The sequence below is a fragment of the Sminthopsis crassicaudata genome, chromosome 4, assembly GCF_048593235.1.
Source record: "Sminthopsis crassicaudata isolate SCR6 chromosome 4, ASM4859323v1, whole genome shotgun sequence".
NCBI classification, from domain to species: Eukaryota; Metazoa; Chordata; class Mammalia; order Dasyuromorphia; family Dasyuridae; genus Sminthopsis; species Sminthopsis crassicaudata.
In genome coordinates this window covers 329,603,041-329,617,743 of record NC_133620.1, presented here as the reverse complement: position 1 = coordinate 329,617,743, position 14,703 = coordinate 329,603,041, and the positions used below count along the sequence as shown (strand labels likewise).

Here is a 14,703-nt window from a genome sequence, read left to right as displayed (position 1 = left end):
AAAGACTTCAGAAAATCATACCCAGGATAATACACTATGATCAAGTAGGATTCATACCAGGAATGCAGGGCTGGTTTAATATTAGGAAAACTATTAGTATAATTGACCATATTAATAATCAAATTAATAAGAACCATATGATCATCTCAATAGATGCAGAAAAAGTATTTGACAAAATCCAACATCCATTCCTACTAAAAACTCTTGAGAGTATAGGAATAAATGGATTATTCCTTAGAATAATCAGGAACAAAAAGATACAAAGAGAAATTCCATTCCAAACAAATGTTGAGAGTATAAAGTATTTGATAATCCATCTACCAAAGAATAGTCAGGAATTATATGAGAAAAATTACAAAACACTTGCCATAAAAATAAAGTCAGATTTAAATAATTGGAAAGACATTCAGTGCTCTTGGATAGGCCGAGCAAATGTAATAAAGATGACAATACTCCCCAAACTAATCTATTTATTTAGTGCTATACCAATCAGACTCCCAAGAAACTATTTTAATGACCTAGAAAAAATAACAACAAAATTCATATGGAAGAATAAAAGGTCGAGAATTGCAAGGGAACGAATGAAAAAAAAGTCAGAGGAAGGTGGTCTAAGTGTACCTGATCTAAAGCTATATTATATAGCAGCAGTCACCAAAACCATTTGGTATTGGCTAAAAAATAGAGCGGTCCATCAGTGGAACAGATTAGATACAAAGGACAAAAAAGGGTACATCTATAGCAATCTAATCTTTGACAAACCCAAAGATACCAACATTAGGGACAAAAATTCATTATTTGGAAAAAACTGTTGGGAAAACTGGAAATTAGTATGGCAGAAATTAGATATGGATCCACACTTAACACCATATACCAAGATAAGATCAAAATGGGTCCATGATTTAGGCATAAAGAATGAGATAATAAATAGATTAGAGGAACAGAGAATAGTCTACCTCTCAGACCTGTGGAGGAGGAAGGAATTTATGACCAGAGGAGAACTAGAGATCATTATTGATCACAAAATTGAAGATTTTTGATTACATCAAACTAAAAAGTTTCTGTACAAACAAAACTAATGCAAACAAGATTAGAAGGGAAGTAACAAATTGGGAAAATATTTTTAAAAGTAAAGGTTCTGACAAAGGTCTCATTTCCAAAATATATAGAGAACTGACCCTAATTTATAGAAAACCAAACCATTCTCCAATTGATAAATGGTCAAGAAATATGAACAGACAATTCTCAGATGATGAAATTGAAACTATTTCCACTCATATGAAAGAGTGTTCCAAATCACTACTGATCAGAGAAATGCAAATTAAGACAACTCTGAGATACCACTACACACCTGTCAGATTGGCTAAGATGACAAGAACAAATAATGATGAATGTTGGAGGGGATGTGGGAAAACTGGGACATTGATACATTGTTGGTGGAGTTGTGAAAGAATCCAGCCATTCTGGAGAGCAATTTGGAACTATGCCCAAAAAGTTGTCAAACTGTGCATACCCTTTGACCCAGCATTGCTGTTATATCCCAAAGAAATACTAAAGAGTGGAAAGGGACCTGTATGTGCCAAAATGTTTGTGGCAGCTCTTTTTCTTGTAGCTAGAAACTGGAAGTTGAATGGATGTCCATCATTTGGAGAATGGTACCATGCTAAACTGGATAATTATTGTCTCTATTTATTCCCGTGACTTAGCACCTTGTAAGAATTCTAACATCTCCCCATTTCTTTTGATTTAGAACATAGTGTGGTCATGACCTCTCTGACTTCTCAAGGAGGTGAGAACCCACAAAAAACAAGGTGATCACTCCTTCCCTGACTACTCAAAAAAATAAGTGAAAATATCATAAATAGGAGGTGGTCACACCCTCCCTGACTTCTCAGGGAGATGAAAACATCAAAGGAAATGGGAAATCAAATCAGATTAGCGGGTTTCTGAAGGAGCTCACTTGAAAAAGCTATACATAAGCCCATCAATATGGGAGGTATTACACATAATTACATAAATTACATAAGTCCATAGTAACATAACACATGAGGAATTATACATATCCAAAAGTCCTAGAAATAGTCCAAAAGAAATTCATTGTCCATTAGTTCATGTGCCAGGTATCCAATAATTTCTGCAAGTTTTGAAGTTCTGCAATAGTCTCATCTTGAGTTAGGAAATCCAATGATTCCGATGGTTTTCAAGTCCTGAAACAGTCTTTATCATCAGCCATGCTCTTTCAGTGTCAGATGTTTCTTAGATCTTCTCCTTTGTTTTGAGGTTTTTCTCCTTTCCGGTCTCTCTCCAGGTGCTCATTGCCACCCATCTGTTTCCTTCTCCATCTATTTCCTTCTCTATCTGTAAAAATACAAGAAAAACCTTTCTCCCAAGCAGTTAACCTATATAATTCCCTTCTATTTACCACTTTCTAAACCTCTACTCATCATCTGCCAATTACATTGGAGCTGTTTGCACTAGACACTGCCCTGTTGGTTTAAAAGGCTTATATTCTTCCCAGTTGTAAATCCTTTTTGCTGTCTGATAGCTTTTCTGTTGGTTGATCATGTAATCCCTTTCTGCAATGTGATTGCTTTTTCACTGATAGACCACACCAGAGTCCTGACCTTCTAAAGACTCTCTGGGTGTAAACTTAGCTGCCATCATGCCACACATGTCTTTTGTATGATATCTTGGGGCTGGGCCCTGCCTCATATTTCCCTGGGCCATTGGAAGCCCTCGTGGCATTTTGGACATGGGGTTGTAGATCTTCCCTCAGCCTGTCTTCTCACTCTGTCTTCATATCTACACTGAGATCTAAGATGTCCCATTTTTCCACACGGAAAACATCGATGACTCTTTTAGAAGTCCATTGCAAAGAGTGACCCTGTCATCCCATGTTCATCATAGTCTGAGTATAATAAGCATTTGTGCCCACTGTGGCACAATGTCTTATCATCTCCTCTAAAGGAGTGCCTTTGTGTAGTCCCCATATAATTATTTTGCAAATCTCATTGGCATTTTCCTTAGCCAAATATCTAGTCATTATTTCTGTAGCTGCATTTTCTCAAGTGGTTCTTGTTTTTTGTTTTTTTTTTTTAAATTAATTTTATAATTATAACATTTTTTGACAGTACATATGTATAGGTAATTTTTTTTACAACACTATCCCTTGAACTCCTTTTCTGAATTTTTCCCCTCCTTCCCTCCACCCCTTCCTATAGATGCCAGGAATTCCCATACATATTAAATATATTATAGTATATCCTAGGTACAATATATATGTGCAGAGCCGAATTTTGTTGTTGTTGTTGTTGTTGCAAAAGAAGAATTGGATTCATAAGGTAAAAATAACTTGGGGAGAAAAAAAAAACGCTAACAGTTTACACTCATTTCCCAGTGTTCTTCTCTGGGTGTAGCTGATTCTGTCCATCATTGATTAATTGGAATTGAATTAGCTCTTCTCTATGTTGAAGATATCCACTTCCATCAGAATATATCCTTGTATAGTATTGTTGTTGAAGTGTATAATGATTCTGTTCATTTCACTCAGCATCAGTTAATGTAAGTCTCTCCAAGTCTCTCTGTATTCATCGCGCTGGTCATTTCTTACTGAACAATAATATTCCATAACATTCATATACCATAATTTACCCAACCATTCTCTAATTAATAGGCATCCATTCATTTCCCAGTTTCTAGCCACTACCAAAAGGGCTGCCACAAACATTTTGGCACATACAGGTCCCTTTCCCTTCTTTAGTATTTCCTTGGGATATAAACCCAGTAATAGCACTGCTGGGTTAAAAGGTATACACAGTTTGATAACTTTTTGGGCATAATTCCAGATTGCTCTCCAGAATAGTTGGATTCTTTCACAACTCCACCAACAATGCATCAGTGTCCCAGTTTTCCCACATCCCCTCCAACATTCATCATTATTTGTTCCTGTCATCTTAGCCAATCTTACAGGTGTGTAGTGATATCTCAGAGTTGTCTTAATTTACATTTCTCTGATCAATAGTGGTTTGGAACATTCTTTCATATGAGTGGAAATAGTTTCAATTTTTTCATCTGAAAATTGTCTTTTCATATCTTTTGACCATTTATCAATTGGAGAATGGCTTGATTTCTTATAAATTAGAGTCAGTTCTCTATATATTTTGGAAATGAGACCTTTGTCAGAACCTTTAACTTTAAAAATATTTTCCCAATTTGTTACTTCCCTTCTAATCTTGTTTGCATTAGTTTTGTTTGTATAAAAGCTTTTTAATTTGATGTAATCAAAATGGTCTCTTTTGTGATCAATAATGATCTCTAGTTCTCCTTTGGTCATAAATTCCTTCCTCCTCCGCAAGTCTGAGAGGTAAACTATTCTATGTTCCTCTAATTTATTTATGATTTCATTCTTTATGCCTAAATCATGGACCCATTTTGATCTTATCTTAGTATGTGGTGTTAAGTGTGGGTCCACGTCTAGTTTTTGCCATATGAATTTCCAGTTTTCCCAGCAGTTTTTGTCAAATAATGAATTCTTATCCCAAAAGTTGGGATCTTTGGATTTGTCAAACACTAGATTGCTATTTTTATTCACTAATTTGCCCTGTGAACCTAACCTATTCCACTGATCAATTAGTCTATTTCTTAGCCAATACCAAATGGTTTTGGTGACTGCTGCTTTATAATATAGTTCTAGATCAGGTACAGCTAGGACACCTTCATTTGATTTTTTTTTCATTACTTCCCTTGAAATTCTCAATCTTTTGTTCATCCATATGAATTCTGTTGTTATTTTTTCTAGGTCATTAAAATAGTTTCTTGGGAGTCTGATTGGTATAGCACTAAATAAATAGATTAGTTTAGGGAGTATTGTCGTCTTGAGTATATTCGCTCAGCCTATCCAAAAGCACTTAATGTCTTTCCAATTATTTAAATCTGACTTTATTTTTGTAGCAAGTGTTTTGTAATTTTGCTCATATAATTCCTGACTTTCCTTTGGTAGTATATTCCCAAATATTTTATACTATCGACCGTAATTTTGAATGGAATTTTTCTTTGTATCTCTTGCTGTTGGATTGTGTTGGTAATGTATAAAAATGCTGAGGATTTATGTGGATTTATTTTGTATCCTGCAACTTTGCTAAAGTTCTGAATTATTTCTAATAGCTTTTTTAGCAGAGCCTTTGGGGTTCTATAAGTATACCATCATGTGAAGGTGGTCTAAGTGTACCTGATCTAAAGCTATATTATATATCAGCAGTCACCAAAACCATTTGGTATTGGCTAAAAAATAGAGCGGTCCATCAGTGGAACAGATTAGATACAAAGGACAAAAAAGGGTACATCTATAGCAATCTAGTCTTTGACAAACCCAAAAATCCCAACATTAGGGATAAAAATTCATTATTTGGAAAAAACTGTTGGGAAAACTGGAAATTAGTATGGCAGAAATTAGATATGGATCCACACTTAACACCACATACCAAGATAAGATCAAAATGGGTCCATAACTTAGGCATAAAGAATGAGATAATAAATAGATTAGAGGAACAGAGAATAGTCTACCTCTCAGACCTCAGAGGAGGAAGGAATTTATGACCAGAGGAGAACTAGAGATCATTATAGATCACAAAATAGAAGATTTTGATTACATCAAACTAAAAAGTTTCTGTACAAGCAATACTAATGCAAACAAGATTAGAAAGGAAGTAAAAAATTGGGAAAACATTTTTATAGTTAAAGGTTCTGATGAAGGCCTCATCTCCAAAATATACAGAGAATTGACTTTAATTTATAAGAAATCAAGCCATTCTCCAATTGATAAATGGTCAAAGACATGAATAGAAAATTTTTGGATGATGAAATTAAAAATATTTCCACTCATATGAAAGACTGTGTTCCAAATCACTATTGATCAGAGAAATGCAAATTAAGACAACTCTGAGATATCATTACACACCTGTCAGATTGGCTAAGATGACAAGAATAAAAAACGATGAATGTTGGAGGGGCTGTGAGATACCTGGAACACTGATGCATTGTTGGTGGAGTTGTGAAAGAATCCAACCATTCTGGAGAGCAATCTGTAATTATGCCCAAAAAGTTATCAAAATGTGCATACCCTTTGACCCAGCAGTGCTACTACTGAGCTTATATCCCAAGGAAATACTAAAGAAGGGCAAGGGACCTGTATGTGCCAAAATGTTTGTGGCAGCCCCTTTCATAGTGGCTAGAAAATGGAAAATGAATGGATGTCCATCAATTGGAGAATGGTTGGGTAAATTATGGTATATGAAGGTTATGGAATATTATTGTTCTATAAGAAATGACCAGCAGGATGAATACAGAGAGGGTTGGAGAGACTTACATTAACTGATGCTGAGTGAAATGAGTAGAACTAGGGGGGATCATTATTCACTTCAACAATGATACGGTATGAGGATGTATTCTGATGGAAGTGGATATCTTCAACATAAAGAAGAGCTAATCCAATTCCAATTAATCAATAATGGACAGAATCAGCTACATCCAGAAAAGGAACACTGGGAAATGAGTGTAAACTGTGAGCATTGTTTTTTTGTTTTGTTTTGTTTTGTTTTGTTTTGTTTTGTTTTGTTTTGTTTTGTTTCTCTTCCCAGATTATTTTTACCTTGCGAATACAATCCTTCCTTTGCAACAACAATAACAACAAAATTCAGTTCTGCACATATATATTGTACCTAGGATAAGATATTTAATATGTATGGGAATGTCTGCCATCCAGGGAAGGGGGGGAGGGAAGGAGGGGAAAAATTAGGAACAGAAGGGAGTACAAGGGACAATGTTGTAAAAAAAAAATTACCTATGCATATGAACTGTCAAAGAAAATGTTATAATTATAAAAATTAATAAAAAACAAAATTTAAAAAAAAATTTAAAAGAGTTATTTTCTTCAGTGATTCTCGACCTCTTCCCACCCCTAAGGTGTTGTTTTCTTTTATCAGTCATTCTACTTACTTTTCCAAGCTGTTAGCACTTTTCAATAATTCTCTTGGATAACTGTCATTTCTTTTCATTCTCTTTTTTCTTCCACCTTTTTTTCCCTAGTAAATTTATTTATTTATTTATTTTTTTTTTTTTTTTCTTTAACGTGTGCACTTTTATTTGAACTGGTCTTAAGTCAGTGTACAGGTAAAGCTCCTCCCCTCCCCCAAGTACTGGCACCAATCTCAAAACTCAGCGGGAGACTGTAAAGTCTGCATTCACATCTATGTTGGGGGCAGGGAGGGAATTTAGGGGGCCATTTTTTTATGGCTCTGACAATTAAAAAAAAAAAAGGAACAAGTATTAAGGCGGAAGATACAAAAAGTTTTTTTTTTGTTTTGTTTTAAAGGATTACATAATTTACATGTAAAGCAATACTAGTACCTTCCCTCCTCCCCCCCCCTCCCCGCCTGGATTTGTTAAGTAGCTCCTTTGCTCTGTGTGTAAGAGCAGGACAGCCTTCATAGAGGCAAGTAACTCTGTAACAATGCATTATACAATATTTGGAATGACTTAAAAAAAAAAAAACAAAAAACAAACATGTACAATCAGAGTCCTGAAGACGCACTGTAGAACTTTGGGGATGTTTGCCTCCAACATACTTAGACTGCTCATCACCTTCACCGTTCCAGTTTTTAAATCCTGAGTCAAGCGCCAAAAAAAAACAAAACAAAAACAAAACAAAAAAAAAAAAACAAATAAAGCCATGCCAATCTCATCTCTTTTGGGCAATTATGTCACACCCTTTGAAAAAAACCAACCAAAAAAAAAACAAAAACAAAAACAAAAAAAAAAAAACAAACAGTCCATTTAGAAGCATTTGCGGTGGACAATGGAGGGCCCAGATTCATCATACTCCTGCTTGCTGATCCACATCTGCTGGAAGGTGGAAAGAGAGGCCAGGATGGAGCCTTCAATCCAGACAGAGTATTTGCGCTCAGGTGGGGCAATGATCTTGATTTTCATTGTGCTGGGGGCAAGGGCTGTAATCTCCTTCTGCATCCTGTCAGCAATGCCTGGGTACATGGTGGTACCACCAGACAATACGGTATTAGCATACAGATCCTTACGGATGTCAACATCACACTTCATGATGGAGTTGAAGGTAGTTTCATGGATTCCACAGGATTCCATACCTAAGAAAGATGGTTGGAAGAGAGCTTCTGGGCATCGGAATCTCTCATTGCCAATGGTGATAACCTGACCATCAGGAAGCTCATAGCTCTTTTCCAGAGAGGAGCTAGATGCAGCAGTGGCCATCTCCTGTTCAAAGTCTAGGGCGACATAGCACAGCTTCTCCTTGATGTCACGTACAATTTCCCTCTCAGCTGTGGTAGTGAAGCTGTACCCTCTCTCGGTCAGGATCTTCATGAGGTAGTCCGTCAGATCACGGCCAGCCAGATCCAGACGGAGGATGGCATGGGGAAGGGCATAACCTTCATAGATGGGCACAGTGTGGGTCACACCATCACCGGAGTCCATCACAATACCAGTAGTACGACCAGAGGCATACAGGGACAGCACAGCCTGGATGGCAACGTACATGGCTGGGGTGTTGAAGGTCTCAAACATAATCTGAGTCATCTTTTCTCTGTTGGCTTTGGGGTTCAGGGGAGCTTCTGTGAGCAGCACAGGGTGCTCCTCAGGGGCCACACGGAGCTCATTGTAGAAAGTGTGATGCCAGATCTTCTCCATGTCATCCCAGTTGGTGACAATACCATGTTCAATGGGATACTTCAGGGTCAGGATACCTCTCTTGCTCTGGGCCTCATCCCCCACGTAGCTATCTTTCTGGCCCATGCCCACCATCACACCCTGATGTCTGGGGCGCCCAACAATGGAAGGGAACACAGCCCGAGGGGCATCATCTCCTGCAAAGCCAGCTTTGCACATTCCAGAGCCATTGTCAACAACGAGAGCAGCAATATCATCATCCATGGCGAACTTTGAAGTGGCAAGTTTAAACCCTTAAGAGAGAGAGGAGGTGGTGCCGCACCTGGAGGCAGGGGGGAGGCAAGTGCACGCTGGGTGGAAGAGCTCACAGCTCAAATTTATTTATTTTTAATACACACTTCATGAGTCATGTTGGGAGAGAAAAGTAAGAGCAAAAGGGAAAAAATCATAGTAGAGGTAAAAAATATATATATATTTTTAAAAAATTGAACCTAGTATGTGTTGATTTTATATCCAGCCTCTTTTTTCTGGTCATAGGTGGCTTTTTATATCCAAAGTATATTGGGGGATCACTGAACCACTGAGAAGAACCAAATCTTTCAAAAATGATCATGACACATTTTTGCTAATTTGGGATACTATGTATTTCTGTTTCTGATTCTTTCATTCATTATCAGTTCATGTGAAAGTCTGGATTAGCACCCTGGATGCTTTAGAATCAGCAGGAGTCAGGCTAAGCAAAAGTCCTTGGTCTTTAGGGGGAGAAGTAAAGGGGATGGACACAAGCTCTCCACAATCTGCCTTCTCTTCATCCATCACAAAAATGACTCTGGCTTGTCTTACTCCACTCCCAAATCCCTCTTACAATTATTTGTATACACCAAAAGATCAAGCCAGCACAGAATAGTGGGAAGGGCCATTTTCCAAACATATGCTAATAGATTATTGTCCAATAGGTAATTAGACTTAAGTGCTTGGCTGTCTGATTCCAGTGCACATATTCAGAGTTTCAGCCCTTTACAAGTTCATGTAAATGTTCCCAGGTCTTTCTAAAATCAGCTTGTTCATAATTTTTATAATACGATAATATTCTATTATCTTCATATACCACAATTTCTTCAGCCATTTTCCCATTGATAGACATCTACTCATTTTTCAATTCTTTGCTACCTCAAAAAGAGCTGCTACGAACATTTGAGCATGTGTATCTTTTTTCCTCCTTTATAATTTCCTTAGGAAACAGACTCAGAAATGGCACTATTTTATAGCCATTTGGGCATAGTTCCAATTTGCTCTCCAGAATGGTTGTTTAATTTCACAACTCCACCAATAATGTATTAGTGTCCAATGTATTAATGTGTCAGGTTTTTTTTATATCCCTCTTTCACCTTTCTTGATTTTTAAAATCATCTTTTGAACTCTTTAAAGAGGACTTTTTGGACTTAAATACAATTCATATTCTCCTTTAAAGTTTTACATATAGTTAATTCTTCTGAGTTTTTTGGGGGGCTTGCTCATTTTTTAAAGTTAAAGTGTGCTCCTGGGATACAAAGGGCCCTATGTTAAGCTATTTATCCTGGTTCTCCAGGGTCTGATCACTGACTTTCTGCACTAGGGTGTTGGGAGTTAGTGGCTTACCCAGTGCTCTGTGGTGGCCTGGCCTCGTCATATTTATTCTGCTCTGGATTCTGGTACTGGCAGTTTGCCTGTTGCATTGGGGTTGGAGACCTCACAGCTGGCCTATGGTACCACTGCCTTTCTGAGCTTGGACTATGGAGCTTTGGCTGCTGATCTGTATAATGGCTAAGAGCTTCCTGATAGCTTTTCTAGACACTGCCTGCACTGATGGTGCTCTCCCTTTAACCCAAATAAAACAGACTGTTTTCTGAAATCCTTCTAAACTATCTTGAAAACTGTCTTTTTTTGGATTCTGTCACTCCAAAATATTTTACAGGTTTAATTTAAAATTGTTTCCTAAGGAAACTGAGGAGACTCAAGTAACTTCCTCGCTTCCCTTTGTCCACTCTTTAGCCTATTTTTCAATTATTTTTAATTCACTCTGAAAAAAAAAATAATAATTCTAAGTTGGTACTCAGTATTTTAAGAAACAGTATGCAAAGTCAATTAAATTGTATGTACTGCCTTCTTCTCTAGAATTAACCATATCAAACAATAAGAATCAGTTTATATTTAGACTAAAATACTAGAATGGTATAGAAAACTGTCTCCAAATTAGCAAACATAAAAATGCTGTATGTTTTATAGAGAATGTCGCAAATCATAATTCTTCAACATATATTTTGGAGATGGTGTTTCTGATACAGATCAGGAATCCTAAGGAATTGGTTAAAATCGGTACTGTGATGTTGTGACAAAGGAATGGATCTGTTGATATTACTTGAGCTAATCATTACCATAATTAGAAATCCATTTTAGCCACAGTGTAGAGACAGATCAGCTTACACTTTAACTACTCTTGCCAATGAGATTTGACTCAAATCTATTACTTTATATCAACACACTGAATGACTGTGAAAATAATTCCACATGTGTTGCTACCTCAATTTAATAAGTATCTTCCTCAATTTTTCCAAACTATAATAGAGAATTTCACACACACACACACACACACACACACACACACACACACACACACACACACAATTAAACTTATTTAAAGAATATCCACTGGAAAATGTACCCTAAGGATTTTGGAAATGTATAACAGCCCAGCTTCTAGGATATCTCAAATTTAATAGATCTTTCATTTTTACACTTTTAATGTCATCCCTTAAAATTATTTTTTTTTACTTTTATTTTCCATTTCTAGTATTTGGGTCTAGTTTTATTCTTCACTTACCCTCTATACCTCTACCTTACTTAAAAAGTGACTACTTATTGCCTTCTTGTTCCTGGAATCTCAATTTCTTTTTATCTTAAGTCTGCTCTTTAGAAACAATCTAGCTAGTGAATAATTAAAATACACACACACACACACACACACACACACACACACACACACACACACAAAACCTGACCCGGTGCAGCCTTGCAATGAACATTAAAAAAGATATCAAGAATACTTCTTTTCTGGAAGATATTTATCTCTCTTTTTAAAAAATTAGTAATAATAATTTCTAAGGGCAAAATATGGAAAATACTACTGCTGAAGTTCTATGTAAATGTATTAAGAAAATGTAACAACATTTTAAGAACATAACCTTCTTTTGATCATGTCAAGAAAATACCTAGAATTACAAGACTTCTATAGTAGTTGACAATGAACCAGTAAGAATCATATTATATAGCTTAAAATATTTTAATACCTATAGACAAAGATGCTGAAGGCACAAAAATGAGAAAAGCTCTAACAATCTCAGCTGAACAAAATGTTCAGTTTTATTTTTATTTTAAACATGTTTTCCTTCTTTTTATTTGTTTTTACTCAATTTCCTATCTTAAAATTTCCTGATATCACCTCTGTTATCATTATTTTATTTCATCTTTATTGCAGGGGTGAAGCTTCTCTCTAAACTAACTCCTCTACTGATACCTCTGATTCTCTCTCATTTAATTGTTTCCCCAATGAATTACCTCCAGTGTTACCTACTAAACTTATCTATTGACTCCTTCTTTGATATCTATAATCATTTCCAAATCTTTTCCTTTCTTAAAAACAACACTTCCTAGATTTTATCATTTCTGCTGACTTTTAAATCTATCCTTTCACCCTTTTTTGACAAACTATATGAAAAGGGTGAATTAGTGGAGCCAAGATGGCAGAGTAAAAGCAGGAACTTGCCCAAACTCTTCCCAAACTGCTCCAAATTCTTTGAAATAATGACTCTACATAAATTTTAGAGCACTAGAACACCTAAAAAGATGAAGTAGAGCATTTTCCAGCTGAAGGCTAGAAATTCAGCAGAAGGTGGGAGTCCAGTGTACAGCCCCAGCCCCAGCCCCAATATTGGTCCAGAACCAACCTCTGAATCAGCAGCAGTACCAGTAGCAGTTGCCAGACTTCTCAATTCAGAGACACTAAACAGGAGCTGAAAGACCAGTAGAAAAGGTCTATGGAACTAGAGTGAGAACCCAGCCTGCAATCCCTGTGTTGGCATACCCCAACCTCAGCTCTAGCCCAGGTTCCAGGGTCAGTGAGGCAGGGCCTCTGAATCAGCAGCAGTGCTGGAGGTTTCTACAACTCTCAACCTGGAGACACCAGGGAAGACTTGGAAGGTCAATGGAGAGAGTTTGTGGCAATGGGGTGGGAGTCTGGTGTGCAATCCATTGCAACCCTGGTCAGCAGTCAGAGAAGCTTCAGCCCTAGCCAGCAGTAGTAGGCTAGGAAAATTATCAGAAAACAACAAAAAAAAAAAATGTTTCTGACAATTGAAAGTTATTATGGTGATAAGGAAGATAAAAACACATACTTAGAAGATGATAACAAAGTCAAAGCTGCTCCATTTAAAGCCTTCAAGAAAAATAAGAGTTAGGCTAAAGCCATAGAAGAGTTCAAAAGGAACTTTGAAAATCAAGTAAAAAATACAGAGGAAAAATTAGGGAAAGAATCAAGAGAGGTGCAAAAGGAAATACACAAAGCTAATCAGGAGAAGAATGTCTTCAAAAGTAAAATTGACCAATTGGGAAATGAAGCACAAAAGCTCACTGAAGAAAATAATTCCTTAAAAAATAGAATTGAACAAATGGAAGCTGGTGACTCTATTGGAAATTAAGATACAATAAAGCCAAACCAAAAAATTGAAAAAAATAAAGTGTGAAATATCTCATTAGAAAAAACAATTGTTTGTTTTTTTTTTTTTTCCTCCTGGAAAATAGATCTAGAAGAGATAATTTTAAAAAATATTGGTCAACCTGAAAGTCATGATAAAACAAAAAAAGCCTGGACATCATCTTTCAAGAAATTATTAAGGAAAACTGTTTTGATAATCTAGAACCAGAGAGTAAAATAGAAATTCAAAGAATCCACTGATCACCTCCTGAAAGAGATCATAAAGTGAAAACTCCCAGGCATATTAGAGGCAAATTTTGGAACTCCCAGTTTAAGAAAATATTGCAAACATCTAAAAAAAATCAAGTGAAGTGAAATCACAATCAGGATAACAAAAGATCTAGCAACTTCTATTAAAGGCCTGTAGGGCTTGGAATATGATAGTCTGGAGAGCAATGGAGCTAGGACTGCAACTAAGAAACATTTACCCAACAAAATTCAGTATAATCTTTCTAAGGAAAAATTGATCATTCAGCAAAACAGAGGATTTTCAAGTATTTGTGGTGAAAAGATCAGAATGAAAAAAATTGATTTTCAAATACATAAGGAGGTAATCATGAAAGTGATATCATAAAGAACTTACTAAGTTTTTCAATTTATATTAATTCATGGAAGAATGATAGTTGTAATTCATTAGAATGTTATCATTATTCTAACAGAGGGAGCATATATAGACAGAGGGCATGGGTGTGAGTTGAATATAAAGAGATAATATATATATTTTTTTTAAATAATGAAATTAAGGGATGAGAGAGGAATGCATTGGAAGAAAGGGAGAGGGAAAAGTGGAATATTGTAAATTATCTACCATAAAAAGGAGGCAAGAAGAAAAAAAAAAAACTATATGAAAAGTGTTTTTTGGTACGTGGGGTGCCTCCACTTCTACTTTCCTTCACTTTGAAATCTCCTCTAATATTAATTCTAACCTCATAATTCACCAGCAATTTTACATTTTAAAACATACCATTCTTTCTTTTTTTTTTAATTTTTTTAATTTTTTATTCATTTTTCCAAATTATCCCCTCCCTCCCTTCACTCCCTCCCCCCGATTGCAGGCAATCCCATTTTCTTGTTGCACATTAATTATTAGCTTCCGAAGGTATAAGTAACCTGGGTAAATAGACAGTAGTGCTAACAATTTACATTCGCTTCCCAGTGTTCCTTCTCTGGGTGTAGTTATTTCTGTCCATCATTGATCAACTGGAAGTAAGTTGGATCTTCTT

The 14,703-nt window shown here is 36.1% G+C and overlaps 1 pseudogene across 1 annotated transcript; it reads right to left on the bottom strand.

The window, feature by feature from the left end:
* Positions 1-7,084: 7,084 nt before the first annotated feature.
* Positions 7,085-9,082, bottom strand: LOC141541067 (actin, cytoplasmic 1 pseudogene; annotated as a pseudogene). The gene has a single exon (XR_012481645.1). The product of XR_012481645.1 is annotated as an actin, cytoplasmic 1 pseudogene (transcript).
* Positions 9,083-14,703: the final 5,621 nt, after the last annotated feature.